Raw genomic sequence first — 15,518 nt, 5'->3', positions numbered from 1 at the left:
CTGGTTGTGAAAACTCTAAACCTTTAGAAGAAAATGAAGGCACAAGACTTAGGACCCTAGAGTAAGGAAGGGCTTCCCTGACCGGGGCCGTGGTCTGGGTGGTCTATGTGGTCCTGGTGGACTCCTCTGACCGGGGCCGTGGTCTGTGTGGTCTATGTGGTCCTGGTGGACTCCTCTGACCGGGGCTGTGTGGTCTATGTGGTCCTGGTGGACTCCTCTGACCGGGGCTGTGTGGTCTATGTGGTCTTGGTGGACTCCTGTGACCGGGGCTGTGGTCTGGGGGGGGTCTATGTGGTCCTGGTGGACTCCTCTGACCGTGGTCTGGGTGGACTGGGTGGACCAGGTGGACGCCCCTGACCAAGGGGCCGTGGTCTGGGGGGTCTGAGTAGGCCCCTAGAGTCTCCTGTGTGGGAGGCTTGGTCACGGACGTGGCCACGCTGAGATCCTTAGGAGAAGCGAGGAGGTTACCGGGGCGCTGCCCTTGGAGGGAACAAATGTAGTTCTGGACTCTCGCCTGGTTCTCACTAGAACAAGTTATGACGATGTAAGGCCACGCCACCGTTTCCCATCCCACCCACCATTTCCTTTCCCGCTTCTTCACTGCTGTGGAGCAGCCAGAGCCCCTGACCAGAGGTGGAGTGAATGGGGCTGCTGGTCCCAGGCTTCCAGCCAGTGAACTGTGGAGCTACTGCTCTTTCCTCCCTCCCTCCCTCCCTCCCTCCCTCCCTCCCTCCTTCCCTGCCTTCCTTCCTCCCTCCTTCCCTCCCTCCTTCCTGCCTTCCTTCCCTCCCTCCCTCCTTCTCTCCTTCCCTCCCTCCTTCCTTCCCTCCCTCCCTCCCTCCCTCCCTGCTTCCCTCCCTCCCTCCCTCCTTCCTTCCCTCCCTCCTTCCTGCCTTCCTTCCCTCCCTCTCTCCTTCCCTCCTTCCCTCCCTCCTTCCTTCCCTTCCTCCTTCCTGCCTTCCCTCCCTCCCTCTCTCTCCCTTCCCTCCCTCCCTCCCTCCCTCCCTCCCTCCCTCCTTCCTGCCTTCCCTCCCTACTTCCCTCCCTCCCTCCCTCCCTCCTTCCCTCCCTCCATTCTTGCTTTTCTTCTCCTTCCCTCTCTCCCTTTTTCTCTGCTCTCTTCGTCTTCCTCCAACCCTCTTTCCCTTTCTCCTTTCCTTCCGTCTTTCTTCCCTCTTGTCCCTCCTTCCTGCCTTCTGCACTCTTTTCCTCCCTTCCTCCCTCCTTTCTCCTTTTCCGTTCTCCCGCTTTTCCTGCCTCTTTTTCTTTCTCTGTTTTCCCCTTCCTTCCCTCCTTCCTTCACTTTTCCTTCCTTCTTTCCTTTTGGCAGTACTAGGATTTGAACTTGAGGCCTTAGGCTTACTTCACAAGAGCTCTGCTATTTGAGATAGGCACCCCACCCTAAAATGTTCTTTATTAGCTCCCTAGCCGCAGGCGTTTTGTTTCCATGAGAGAAGATGGGTCAGCAGCAAGTCACTAAGGCCCTAGCCTATCAGAGTGCAGGGCTTTACACCGGTCCCACTGGTCAACTGTGTTTGAAAAGGGGGTGTTTGATCTAACAAGGCAAAGTACAGGCCTGAGCATGGAGGAGGCCCGTGTCGCGGGCTGTGTGGCCCCGCAGGCTCTGCTGGCCCCGCGCTGGCCATTCTGCCCAGCTGCAGTGGATTTGGGGCCGCGGAGGGGCTTCCCCCTGCCCGGGGTGGGGGGGCAGCCTCGCTGCCCAAGCTTCTCCCCGGTCCCCACCCCCGGGAGGACGGGTGCAACCTGGAGCCCAGCCTGGGGCCGCGCGGGGCCGCGGGGTGTGTGGTGGGGCTCTGAGACCCCCCCTCTTTGAAAGCCTGGGACCGCGTCACTGCAGCGGTGGAAGGGAGGAAGGGCACACGGTGGGGGACCCCCCCCCCACCCCGCGCCTGTAGCGGCAGGGACCAAGTCAATCCAGACCTGGGACCGGCCGCTCTGACAAGGGGCTGAGCTCTTCCTGGCCGGGCCGTGGGGTGGCAGGGGAGGTGGCCGGGCTCCAGACTGTGGGCGTTCGGCCAGGGCGAAGCGGGCGGATTTCCCGTGTCTGCGCCTGTCACCCACAGCCGCCTCTTCTGTTTCTGCCTTGATGTCCATTTCTGCCCTTGTTCTCTGCCTCGGACTCTGCACCCCCAGCTCCCTCTGGGCCTCCACCCCGGTGCTCCCCCCACTTTCTCCGTGTCAGTCTCTCTTCTTCCCAGAGTCCATCTGGACCGGCCCCGCGCGCGCGGTGCGTCTGCGTGGCTTTCCCCCGTGGACCGCGACCAGGGTGTGGGACGCGCTCCCTCCCACGCCGGCTCAGGAGTCATTGCCTGCGGACCTCACGATGCCACGAGCGGCCACGCACGGGGCCCCGGCGGTGCGGGAACCCCGGCCCCGGCCCCGGTGGGGGCTGCTGCCCGGTGCGGGGTGGAGAGCGGCGCCCGGCGGCCGGCCCGAGCCCCTGGGGGTCGCCCAGCACCCCCTCCTATTCAGAAAGGACAGGAATGGCCGCTGCCGTCGCGGCTCCTGCCCCCGGGGCGGTGGGCGGCCAGGGCCGCGCAGGGCGCGGGGAGAGCAGCCGTCCGTGCGGCGCGGGGCTGGCGGCCCGGCTCCTCCCGCAGGCCCCGCGCGGCCCTGGCCGCGGCGAAGTCAATCAGGACGAGCAAGTGACAGGGCGACCGAGGCGAGCCTCCCGAATGGGCGGAGGGCCGTGGGCTCCCGGCTCAGCTAGAGAAGATCAAGACCGAACCGGCAGAACCAGACACCGCCGGGTACGTGGCATCCAAATCCCTCATTTGACGCAGAGCTCCACGGAGACCGCGCGGGGGCGAAGGAGAGCCGGGCGGCAGCGAGCGAGCCCGGGCCTGGCGGGGGAGGAACCGGACACGGGCGCAGGAGAGCCCAAGACGCCCAGGGGCACCACGTCATCGCGTGCGCGCTCGGTGCCAACTTGCCGGGAGGAGCACAGGCAGCAGCACCCGGTGCCTCCGCTTCTACGTGGTGCTGAGAGCTGGAAGACCATGTCTGCTGAAGACATGGCCAAGGCGGACAAGGCTCGTTATGAAAGACAAATGCAAACCTACATTCCCAAGACCTTCAAGGATCCCAGCGCGCCCAACAGGCCTCCTTCGGCTTCTTCTTGTTCTGTTCTGAGTATCGCCCTAAAACCAAAGGGGAGCACCCCGCCTGTCTACCGGTGATGTTGGGAAAAAACTGGGAGAGATGGGGAACGACACTGCTGCCGATGACAAGCAGCCTGATGGAAAGAAGCTGCTGAGCGGAAGGAAAAACATGCAAAGGATGTCGCTGCCTGCCGAGCTAAAGGAAAACCCCATGCAGCCAAAAAGGGGGCTACGAAGGCTGAGAAGAGCAGGAAAAAGAAGGAAGAGGAGGAAGACGAAGAGGATGAGGAGGAAGACGAAGAGCATGATGATGAATAAGTTGTTTCTAGCACAGTTTTTTTGCTTGTCTATAAAGCAGTTAACCTCCTGTACACAACTCACTCCTTCTAAAGAAAAAAGTGAAATGTAAAAAAAAAATTATTCATTTGACTCAGTCAAGAAAAAAACGAGGGAAGAAATGACAGCAAAAGGTTCTACAGGAATGGAAGTCCTGCTGTCAACGTTAGAGGACACAAAAGGTCTTCAGCCCACACTTAGTCTCTTGTGCATCCCTTTTGAACCGGTGTCAGCTGGTGGAGGTCGGACAGCAAGTTTCTTAGTTGCCAGGGGTGGTTCACAAATACTGTTCCAACTGCTTGTGCTTGCCAGCAAGGCGTCTCCCCCACGTGGAGAGTTAACAATGGACGTTCATTCCGTTCTTGCAAAGACTGGACCAAAAGGTAAAACGTTTGGAGTGAAAGCTAGAATTATCTGGGCTCTGAGTAGAACCCCGACTTCGGCCACACAGCATTCGCCTAACCACTGCTTGGTTCTTCCCTGTCTTCAGCTCTTACGAGGGTGTTCTGCCAGCTCTGTGAATTCAGTATCTTTCGGGAAAAGCGGAGTTGTGGAACTGCTATTTAAAATCATTGGACTGTTTAGTAAGAAGAATTCAACAAATGCCAGAGAGCTGTAGACAGAGGATATGTCCAAGTGCTTTGAACAATTTATGTTGATTGGCATCACCGTGATATCTGGCAAAGAAACACGCTCGTTCGGAAAGGGATTTTACAGAGTTTATAAAGTGTCACACACATCAAATCGGGAAGGAAAGCATTTATTGATGCCAATGGGGTGAGAATTCTGTTTACTGCATCACAGGAGTGTTTGGCAGTGGGGACTCTTGATCCTCTTGCCAACACCTCCAGTCTGATAATGAGGAAATGCTTCCCCCGAAACCGGCTGCCAGTCCCAACGACTGAGAGTCCTCTCAATTCCAGAGGCCCGTTGTTCCTGTGACGGACCCGCGGCCCAGCTCTACACCTCAGCTCCCGAAGAACCAAAGCCTTTTGTATTGAGGGGAAAGTATGTGGTCCAATTGTTGCTCCCACAGCTGGTGGAAAAGCCTGTGGTACTCCAAAGAAAAAGGAGCTGAAACGAAGGGGAAAGTGTCTTCCGAAGGAGAGGAAGGCGATAAGAGATCCACCCTCATGGATCTCACACAGGGAAACGCTGAAGACAATGACAGAACATTATTACAGCAGCTCGGAGATCAAAACAGAACTGCTTCGGCCTGTGGCGTAAACAATGATATTGTGAAGGCCTCGGACCGGATCACATTGCCGAATATTCCTTCTCAAGCAGCCCTGGGCTCGACTGCGGGAGCGAGGAAGGATTCTAGTCTTCCTCTCGGCGTCCTAACATGTACAAAAGCTTGCCCGCATGTAGTTAGCTGTGGAGACGCTCTTGCTGAGGGACCAGCAGCACACTTAGGGGAGCTCTGCTGTGCTGAGGTTGAAACTGAAGGTGGGAAGATGTCAGGCTAGCTCATCAGGAGGACAACCGTCGGTCGACGTTCCTGTTGTACCAATGCTCCCCGACCCTGACCTACATAGTGAGATTGTAAAAAATACCAAGTATGTCCCAGAATATTCAGAGGTGGCTTGTTCTGGTTATTTTGGTCACACCCCACCTCCATTCAAAGAGCCTGTTTTAGGGAGGCCTTGTGGTGTGCAATGGACAGAAATTGCCCAGGATAGTGAGAGGCTGATACATCAGAGTGGTAGCCTAGAAGGAGCGGCATATGGTTTAGGTAACTCCGAATTACATCACTCCAGAGGAAGGAGACCCTATGAAGTTTAACTCCAAATTTGAATCCGGGAATCTGTGCAAAGCAATTGAAATTAGAAAAAAAATGAGTATGATCTCGTTCTGAGCTCAGATATAAACAGCAATCATTAGGATCAGTGGTCCTTCTTGGAAGTCAGTGGAATGCGTCCAGGTGTTGCACGTAGATTTAACACCCTCGACGGTGGAAAGTCCAGCAGTCAGTTTAATTATGGTGCGCACCCACTCATCTATTCGGTCCGTGAAGCACTCAATGCCAGACTCTGGTGGATACGAGTAGGAAGTGACATCTGTTACTACAAAAATCACTTCTTAAGAAGTTCAGCCGCGGGGCTGGGGATGTGGCCTAGTGCTAAAGCGCTTGCCTCGTATACATGAAGCCCTGGGTTCGATTCCCCAGCACCACATATATAGAAAAAGCCAGAAGTGGCGCTGTGGCTCAAGTGGCAGAGTGCTAGCCTTGAGCAAAAAGAAGCCAGGGACAGTGCTCAGGCCCTGAGTTCAAGCCCCAGGACTGGCAAAAAAAAAAAACAAAAAACCACGATGATGACTGGCAAAAACAAAACAAAACAAAACAAGAAGTTCAGCTGCTGCAAGTGGGCAAAAGTGGAAATCCTACTATGTGATTACATTCACCGTCACTTTTCCACAAGAAGGTGACGTCTGTTACTTTGCTTATCACTCTCCGTACACACATTCAACTTTACAGATGCATCTTCAAAAACTGGAACCAACGCAAAATCCTCAGCAAGTCTATATTCGAAGAGGTGTGTTATGTGAAACCCTGTCTGGGAATAGCTGTCCATTGGTGACTATAACAGCAACGCTGGAGTCTAATTGTTATGAACATATGTGTCGATTCAGAAACGGCCCTTACGTTTTCTTCTCTGCTCGGGCACATCCTGGAGAAATGAATGCAGGTTGGGTTATGAAAGGAACATTGGAGGATCTCATGAGTAATAAATAACCTTGCTGCTCAGAGATTCCGAGAATCTTATTTTCTAAAACTTGTCCCTGTGCTAAATCCAGATGTTGTCATCAGTGGAAATCATCGTCGTTGGTTCAGTGGGGAGGATTTGAACAGACAGTGGTGAAGTCCAAATCCAGACTCAGGTCCTGCAATTCACCATGCCGAGGGGCTGCTACCACGCCTGGCTGCAGTGAAAGCTTTGCCTCTGCTGAACTGGGGTTCTCATGGCCATTCTCGAAAGAAGCGTGCGTACCTGCACGGCTGCAGTGCCAAGGAGACAGTGTGGCACACCAATGACAGTGCAAGTTCACGCGACGTTGTGGGAGGCACGGAATACAGGACGTTGCCTACGATACCGAGCCACCTTGCCCCCGCCTTCGCACGAGCAGCTGTAGCTTTGTCGTGGAAAAAGCTAAAGGGTCCACAGCACGTGTTGTAGTTGGCGGGAAACAGGAGTGCAGAGGAGCGGTACCATGGAGAGCACTTGGTGTGGCTCTGACCGTGGGAAGTACAAAGGCTCACAGATTGGTACTCAAGAACTGGGAGAGATGGGAGCAAAATTTTGTGTTGGTCTAATGCGTTTGAAAAGACCTCTCCGTTGGAATACAATCAGCCTTCTGGCCTGCTTGACTTTGAAAATGATTTAATTGAATCAAGTTGTAAAGCAACCAGCCCTACCACTTACGTTTTGGATGAAGACGAATCTCGATTCCTTGAGGAAATTGATTACAGTGCAGAAAGTAATGATGAGCTAGATAGTGAATTGCCTGAAAATGCAGGAGATTATGAACCTTCTGCCCAAGAAGAAATACTTTCTGACTCTGAATTGCCCAGAACATACCTACCTTGATCCTGTCATTTCCTATTAACTGAAAAGCAGGAATGAAATATCTTGGTTTTTACTTTACAGGAAATATGAGAGAAATGAGTTTTAGAGAATGAATTCAAGAAAGACCAAAAGTAACTTGGGCTTTTTGGGTGGAAGACAATAATTATGTCATTAATTCATAATGAAATTGGCACTTGTTTTATTTTAGATATTCAGTGCACTTTATATAGCATTGAATGATCAAATAATGGCTTATTTAAAAAAATACTCGCATAGTATTACATGAGTTTTTATGTCCTTATAGTACCTGAGTCAAATGGATAATTCTGAAGCTGTCAGAGTATAAAATCTAAATTCTGGAGTGGTTGAATGTCCGGAACTGCTGAATTCAATATATATGTACATGGATTTCTGTGGATGTGTTTGTGTTGAGGTGAGTGGATAAGACTGTCCTTCTAAATCATATTTATTGTTGGACTGTGACTAGAATAATCTGGAATTTACCTGGAAACCACTACATTTTACGTTTACTAAATTAAACCAATAAGAATGATATAAAACATTCCACACGGAAAGGAAAGAAAGGACCGCGTGAAGCTGCAGAGACATCTGGTCGACCCCGGGAGGCTTGGCTCTGGTCCTTGCTCTCAGCCGGGTCTGTGTTTCCTCCAAGGACCCGACTGCCCCACCTGGTGCTTGTTCCCCTGCCCCTGGGGAAAGATAAAGCAAGGGCTTGTTTCCTCAGGGAGGAGGGTGGCAGGAGAACCCTTTTTCCTTCTCTATGAATGGATGTGTCTTTTGCTGGCACCAGGCTCATGAACCCTACAGGGCTGGGGAACCCGGCACTGCTCCATCTCAGGCAGGAGTGAGCGTGGGCTGGCGCTGAAGGCCACCCATGCCTCTGTGGTCCTGGGGCAGTCTTCCCACCTGTCCTCCAGCGGTGGCGGCTCAATGGCCGTGCCGGGTTGCTCCGGGGTCTTCTCCGCTCTCCGAGCACGCTCTGTCCACAGTGCCATGCAAGCACTTTCGGGTATGACAGGCTGTGGCACAAGGTCAGAGCTCAATAAACATTTTCTGAGTAAGAGAAGGCACGAATGGTTCCAACCCACAATCAACTGGATGTGTGTCCATGGCAGCCCAACAGAACCCCAGTTATTTTGCCCTGGTAGCTTGCGGTCAAGTACTTCCGTCGGGATGGCGGCCTGGGCTGGAGTGAGCACTTCCTGGGCAGGGGGTCCAAGGACCCTGACAGGCCCAGGGGACCCTTCCCCTAGGCCCCTCTGGCTCTTTCTCACACATCCTTTGTCTCTGTCTGTCTGTCTGTCTCTCTCTCTCTCACACTAGTAGTGGGGTTTGAACTCAGGACCTTGCAGACTTACTTGGCTTGTTCAGTCAACTCTAGAACTCTACCGCTTGAGCTGCACCTCCACTCCCAGCACTATTTTGTTAGTTAATTGGAAATAAGAGTTTCACAGACTTTTCTTCACCAGCTGGCTTTGAACGGGGGCCTTAGATCTGACCCTCCCGAGGAGCTCAGAGGTCACAGAGCTCACAGGTGTGAGCCACTGGTGTCTGGCTGTCTCTCCGTCTTCTCCCTTCTCCTCAGTCACTTAGTTATCGGTTCCCTCAGCACGATGCTCATCCTCTGGCTCAGGCCCTCCATAACTGGGACCGCAGAGGCTCTGGTCCTGAACGGCCAGAGTCACTGAAGCCCAAACGTGCTGGAGGTCTTGCTCCTGAAGGGGCCTCGTGTCCCCAGTGACACGCTCCCCCTTTGCCAGGTGCCTAACACTTGTGGCAGCCGATCTCAGTCCCTGAGGGGGCACCGAGGGATTATAGAGTTGGGAAACTGAGGCTCATGGTCGCCTAGCGAGTTACGACAGAGTTGGCCTCATGCTTACCCACCTGGTGCCCTGTTCCGAGCTCTCCCCGTCGTGTGGGCTGGTCGGCGAGCGTGGACAGTGCCCGGGGTGGCAGTGGTCAGGACCCCTGGGGTTTCTCCCCCACAGGCGAGCTCTCCAACCCGGCTCAGCCACTGCCACGGACACGAGGCCCTGCCGGGCGCCGCTGCCTTGCACTTGCGCGGAAAAGGAGGGTTGAAACCCGAGGCTGCCCACCCTCGAGGGGAAGGCGCTGCCGGGGCTGCCGCGGGGAGCCCCGCCCGGGCCCGGCCGGCTGCGGAGGGTCCGTGCGCTTCCCCGTGGGTGTGGCCTGCCCGGGCCGATAAGCGGCTTAGCTTGGCGTGTGTCCTCAGGCGTGTGGAATGGGCTTTATCTCAGCCAGGATGTTGTCTCAGGTGGAGCTGGGCTGGCCCGGGTGAGAGCTGTTCCCAGGCCACCAAGGGGCGGCTCTGCCCAGCTCCCCCGAGGTGGAGGTGGAGGCGGAACCAGCCACGACCTGCCGTCGCCTTGCCAGTGAGAGGCACAGGCGGGGTGAGGGTGGGGGCGCGCCGGCTGCGGGTCCAGATCCTGCCGGGTGTGGGGGAGCCAGCCGCCTGCTCTTCCCCCGTCCCGCCCTCCCAGGGCCGGCAGGCACGGGGGTGGCCCTGGGCTGGGGCTCCTGGCTCCCCACGTGGTCGCCGGGGTCCTGAGCGCGTATTCCTGCTTGGGAACAGGAAGCAGGGCCGGGGGCTCCGCTGCGACCCCGCCCCAGGCAGGCCTGAGCGTTGTACAGTGAGGGATGGCCGACCTAAGCGGAATAAGTGGGGAGCGAGGTGGGGGGACACCCAGACGTGAGAGCCAGGGCAGGTGACCCGGGGGACAGGCGGTGGGATCAGGCCACTGGGGGGGGCGATGAGGAGGGGCTCCGGGCTGCCGTGCTGGGTTCCAGCAGTGCAGGAAGGAGCCCCAGGGGCCCCTGGGGTGGACGGGGAGCTAGGGGAGCCGGGCAGAGGGCTGAGGGCAGGGAGGGGCAGGTCCACAGCTTGCCAGAGCCCTGCGTGCTGTGCAGTCTTGACCACAGCCCGCTCTGGAGGCTCGCTGAGCCGGCAGCGGGGCCCCCTCCACCTTCTCGCTCACCGGGCCTCGCCCGCGCCAGCTCCTGGGGTGCCCCCCATACCCGGGCTCCCATCTCAGGCTTGCGCCGTGTCCAAGACCGCGCCATGAGGGACCTCCCCCCCTCCCCAGCGGTTGTCCTCGCCCCGGCCCCAGCCCTTCCCCCAGCTGGAGCAATAGACCTCGGGGCCGCTCCCCCAGCACGTGGGCTTGGGGCCCCGAGTCTGGCCGGGGGCCAGGGTGCAGCCTTGGAGCTGGGGGAAGGCAAACAGCGCTTTGTGCGAATCCCTGTCCTCTGCTCCCGGCACCCTGGGGACAAAAGCCGGGGGCTGAGGAGCCCCACGGTCTAGACAAACCGGCCCCTCCTGGGGCAGACACAGCGGCTGTGGGTGCGGGAGCTCGGGGGGCCCCGAGACTGCCGTCCGAGGTCCCTGGGAGGAAGGACGGTGAGGCCGGCGGGCGGCGGGCTCCGTGCTGTCCCCCAGGGAGCCCCCGTGCCAGAGAGCAGCGCGGCCGCCGGCCTCGGGCCCGGGTTCGGGGGAATCCAGTCAGGGCCGGGAGCAGGGCAGTTGGCCCGGCAGGAAGCGGGTCCTCTCTAGGTGGGGGCCGCAGGCTTTTGGTGGAAGCGTGAGGGCCTGGGGCAGCGCGTCCTTGCTCGGGGCCAGACCCCAGGGAGAGCCATGGTGGAGGGCCGGGGAGGCGGCCCGGGGCTCGGTTGTTGGGATCTCCTGTGCTCCTTATTGGACTGACTCCCGGGTTCCGCCCCTCCATGACGCTCCCGCCGGCCCCACGGCCAGGGAGAGGCCCGGGGGTCGGCCCAGGGGTCTGGAGCAATTGGAGAAGGTTCACGGAATTGACCAACAGCGTCACCAAGGGGACGAGGGGGGTGCGAGCCACGCCCACTGCCCCCCTGAGGACCAAGGCGGGCCGAGCTCAACCTCCTGGCTCCCACTGGGCTGGGGATGAGCGAAACCAAAGCAAGGATGGGTCCGTTGTTGTCGGTTGACCCCTGACGAAGGCCGGAGAGGGCGGGTCACACCCCAGGTGGTGGGGCAACTCCAGCCAGGCGCCTGCCACCCTAGCTAACTCAGGAGGCTGACATCCAGGGATCGTGGTTCAAAGCCAGCCCTGGAAGGGAAGTTGGCGAGACTCTCATCTCCACTAGATTACCCAGAAAGCCAGACATGGCGCTGTGGCTGGCACACGGGCACGCACACGTGTGCACACACACACACACACGCAGGGCAGCTCTGTGTGGAAGGCAGGGGCTGGGCGCAGCTGGGAGACCACACTGGCCGCTCTGCCAACACCTTGGACTCCCATGGAAACCTGAACATGGTCCCTCCGGGGGAGGAAATATCCAGACCAGGAGCTGCACCCAGGGACAAGGGTTAAACTGAGACCCACATAATAAACCCCAGGAAGAACTCTTGCTAGGACCTAGTTGATCCCTGGTAGAGCAAAGCTCCTCCCCAGGGAGACAACAGAATCAAGCTCTCCACGTGGGTCATACAAAAGATCAAGTATACACAGAAATTGCTAGATACAGCAATGTAGTGCTGCAGTTCAAGTGGTAGAGCGCTAGCCTTGACCACAAAAGCTCAGGGACAGCGCCGAGGCCCTGAGTTCAAGACCCAGGACTGGCAATAAATAAATAAATAAATAAATAAATAAATAAATAAATAAATAAATAGAACTAAAAAGATTTGATGAGTCACCAACCCTAAATTCTAAGAAACGAAACCAAAGTGCAATACGTATAAAGAAAACTACATCCATGTGCGTGATAGCCAATTCATCAAAGAGAAAGAAATGAAAAGGTAGAAGAAAATCTCTGAAGCAGCTAGCTAGGAAAAGACACAGTCAACATAGAAAATAAGTTACAAAATGGCAATTGTGAATGCAAGTGTTGCGGGGAGTAGAGCTGACTCCATCTTGATTAGGGGAATGGGGTAGCGATGGTTAAAATGAAGTTAACTATTAGTGTTGCGGGGAGTAGAGCTGACTCCATCTTGATTAGGGGAATGGGGTAGCAATGGTTAAAATGAAGTTAACTATTAGGCCAACCTGACCGCAACATTCTGCTTCTGCAAATGGCTTGCTTGTTTGTGGCTTGCTCTACGCCTGCGTCAACCTCCTACCTCTGTGCTACGCTTTTACCTTCATAAACCCCAGCTCGAGGACTGTTGGGAGTCACGGTGTCAGCTCCCGAGTGCGCACTGTGTCCCTGGCCGCTCCGCCCGCTTTTCCGCTTTTCCACCGTCGCGGTTTCCGCCCCGGAGTCCGTGCTGCGTCCCTGGCCGGACAGTTCGCTTTTCCACTTCCCCAATAAATCCATCTTTGCTTGAGACTGTCTCTGCATGGCGGACTCTGGAGGGACGTGGGTTTGAGTCCCACTTCGGGCACCTCCCCCACACCCCGTAACACAAGCGTATCAAAATGTACGTTCAATGTAAATGAGCTAAATAAACACTCCAACTAGAAGGCAGAGATTTTCAAGTTGGGTCAAAAAACAAGACCCACTTTTATGTTGTGAATACATTTGCCCCAGGTCCTTCAATATTAACTTTCAAGGAATTAATTTTGTTACACGCGTGTTATATCTCAATAAAGTTATTTCAAAAGGGAAGAGAGTCAGGCGGGGAGGGCAGGGCACCGGCAGGAAGCAGCTTGTCACCGGGCCGCGTGCAGATACTGGAGACCCACCGCAGAGGCTCAGGCTGCTCCCCGAGTCCCCCCCCGCCCTTCACAGGGTGATTTGCGTGCGCTGTCACTTAGCTGACCGTTAAAAGCGGTGAGGAGCCCCAATTTTGTGGAGATTTGTGTGGTGGGCCTTCGGCGGGTGGTGGGAGGGCAGCAGTCAGGAAGGGGGGGCCAGGCAGGGGTGGGGAGGGAGGGGCAGGCCCTCGAAGGCTGTCAAATCAGTGAGTTAGAGCAACTCTGCTCTGCCTCTCCTGGAAACCAAGAGACAGGGAGGCCTCCTCCAGCCAGAAAAGGGTGGGAGGCTGTGACCTGAGGGGCCTGGGGCCTGGCTGAAGCCGGCCAGAGGGCGCCTCACGCGGTGCAAGGGGCCCGAAGGGCAGGACTGTCCCTTTAGCCCAGAGCAAATATTCCAGCACCAGAGCTGGGGCGGAGGGCTGAAGGGAGGGACTGGAGGGGCCTCCCTTCCACACACAGGTGAATCCATGTTGCTCGCTGGGATTCAGGTTCAAGACTCAAAAAAAAGTTTAAAAAGATAGCCTCTACTATAATTTAAAACAAGGAAAAGATCTGTGAGAGAAGATGGGCAGAGAAGATGGGAGCTGCCCTGGGCAATGAAGCGGGAGGTGCTGAGGACCTGATGTGAAGGGGATTCCTGCTCCACAGCCTCCAACTACGAAGAACGGAAGACGAGAGATAGGTGACTGGGGAGAACAACCGCATTCAACGTGGAGTCCACGTCTGGAACCGCGGGGCCAGAAGTGAGCAGGCCGTCCTCCGAGCCCGCGAACAGCGTGACAGCCGCCCAGCCAGAGCCCAGACCTGCCCTCACCTGCCCACAGTGAGGGTCTCTGGCCCGCACCCCCAAACAGAGAGCCAGGAAGCCCGCACCCCCAAACCACCCCCCCCAAACAGGAAACCGAGGATGTGCAGGGAGCTCCAGACGGGACCCAGGTGATAGGAGTGGGCAGAGCCACCCCGTGACAGCAAGCATGTGGTCTCAGACGGCCCCTCAGACGCCGCGGGAGCGCCGCCGAGACACTGACATCCCCGTAACTGGGACAAGGCATCAGCTCCGGAGTCAGCCGCAGGTGGCTCACGAGGACCTAGCCCAAAGCCAGGAAGTCGGCGTGCAACCTGCACCACTGTGTGCCAAAGGGGACGCCGCGCGCTTGCGGTGAGCCTTCAGGAAATAGGGGGTCCCCTCAACAAAGCAAGGCACAGGTGATGAAACAAGGCATGGCCGCCAAGGTCAGGCGAGCAGACGGGAGCGTGGGCTCCCCGGAAGTGGGGGTGGGGGGTGGGGGGTGGGCAGGGCGGGGCCGTGCGTGCTGCACACCGTAGGATGCTGAGACTGCCCAGAAAGCAGACCCACAATAGACACACGACCCAAAGACCAGGGCGGGTCCAGGAGCCGCCAGGGCACGCAGACCTCCACCGGCCAGTTCTCCTCGCGACCGCACCACTGAAAGCTACACCGCACCTGGGGGAGAAACCGGAGGTGAGATCGACGGAGAGATGCGCTGCGCTCACTCACAGACACAGGGGCGGAAACGTGACTTGATAAAGACCCCGATCCCCTCCAGCCGACGTAACGCATATCCTATTACAGACACAGACAGAGCCCCCCTAGAGCCGAGCGCGGGGCTCGGGGCGCAGCTCGGTGGTGGGGTGCATGTTTCAACGGGCGCAGAGACCCGGGAGCAATCCCAGCCCCCCCCCCCCCCCCCGACAAGTCACACACGTAACCAAAGCAAAAAAGGAGCTGGGGGCGTGGCTCAGGCGGCAGAACGCCCGAGTTCAACCCCAGGATTGCAAAAACAATAAATCAATTAGTATGGAAAGATGGGTTAATTAGACTAATATATTATTTAGCTTTCTGTCACTGTAACTATAAACCTTGGGAAAGCAGCTTGTAAACAGAGAAGGCTTATTTTGCTTCTGAGGTTTGGAAGTTCCCATCCACAGTCAGTGTTCCCCCTAGCTCTGGGCCGGTGGTGAGGCAGAGCACCGTGGTGGGGGCCACGCTGGCCGTGGGCTGTCATGGTTGTGAGTGTGTTTGCACGATGTGTGTTTACATGAATGTGTGTTTGCATGGACACATGTATTTTCATGGTTGCATGCGCTTGCATGCCTGTGTTTTCATCATTGTGTGTGCAAGGATGTATGTTTACATGTTTGCACATTTACCCATTTGTTAGCGTGTATGTACATGGTTCTGAGTGTGTGTTTGTGAGCGTGTGTTTTTGTGATTGTGTCTGCATGGTTGTAAGCATATGCTTCATGGATTGGTGTGTTTGCCTGTCTGTGGGCATGTGCTTGCCTAGTTGTGTGTATATTTACATGCTTGTATGCTTGCATGTTTGTTAGCACGCAGTTACATGGTCATGTATGGTTGCACGGCAGTGCGCGTGTTTTGCATGGATGTGTGTTGGATGTGTGTGCATGTCTATAGCTTATTTGGTGGGTTTTTAAAACAAATTTAAATTTTATTAATTAAATTTTGTTGACAAGGTGTTGTGCAAAACAGGTACAGTTACATGATAAGGCAGTGAGTATATTTCTTGTGATATCTTACACTCTCGTTTTTCTTTCCCTTCCTTAGATCAGGTAGGCATATATACAATATCCAATGTACCAAAATCATATACAGTAGCCATGTGGGGTATGCCAAAGGAAATTCACCTAGAACATTAAACGTAACGACAACAATAGAATCCTCCTGTGTCCTTCTCTTGGAATTGTTTTGGCTTATCCTCATCTTATATGATCATGTGTACGTAGCTGTTGAGACCTTT

General features: G+C 55.9%; 1 pseudogene; it reads left to right on the top strand.

Annotated features, from left to right (window-relative positions):
* The first annotated feature begins 105 nt into the window (after positions 1-105).
* Positions 106-7,048, top strand: LOC125362656 (annotated as a pseudogene).
* The last annotated feature ends 8,470 nt before the right edge of the window (positions 7,049-15,518 follow it).

The sequence above is a fragment of the Perognathus longimembris genome, chromosome 13 (genome assembly GCF_023159225.1).
Source record: "Perognathus longimembris pacificus isolate PPM17 chromosome 13, ASM2315922v1, whole genome shotgun sequence".
In the NCBI taxonomy this organism is placed as follows: domain Eukaryota; kingdom Metazoa; phylum Chordata; class Mammalia; order Rodentia; family Heteromyidae; genus Perognathus; species Perognathus longimembris.
The sequence above is the reverse complement of the archived record's forward strand: the minus strand, read 5'-3'. Positions and strand labels throughout refer to the sequence as shown.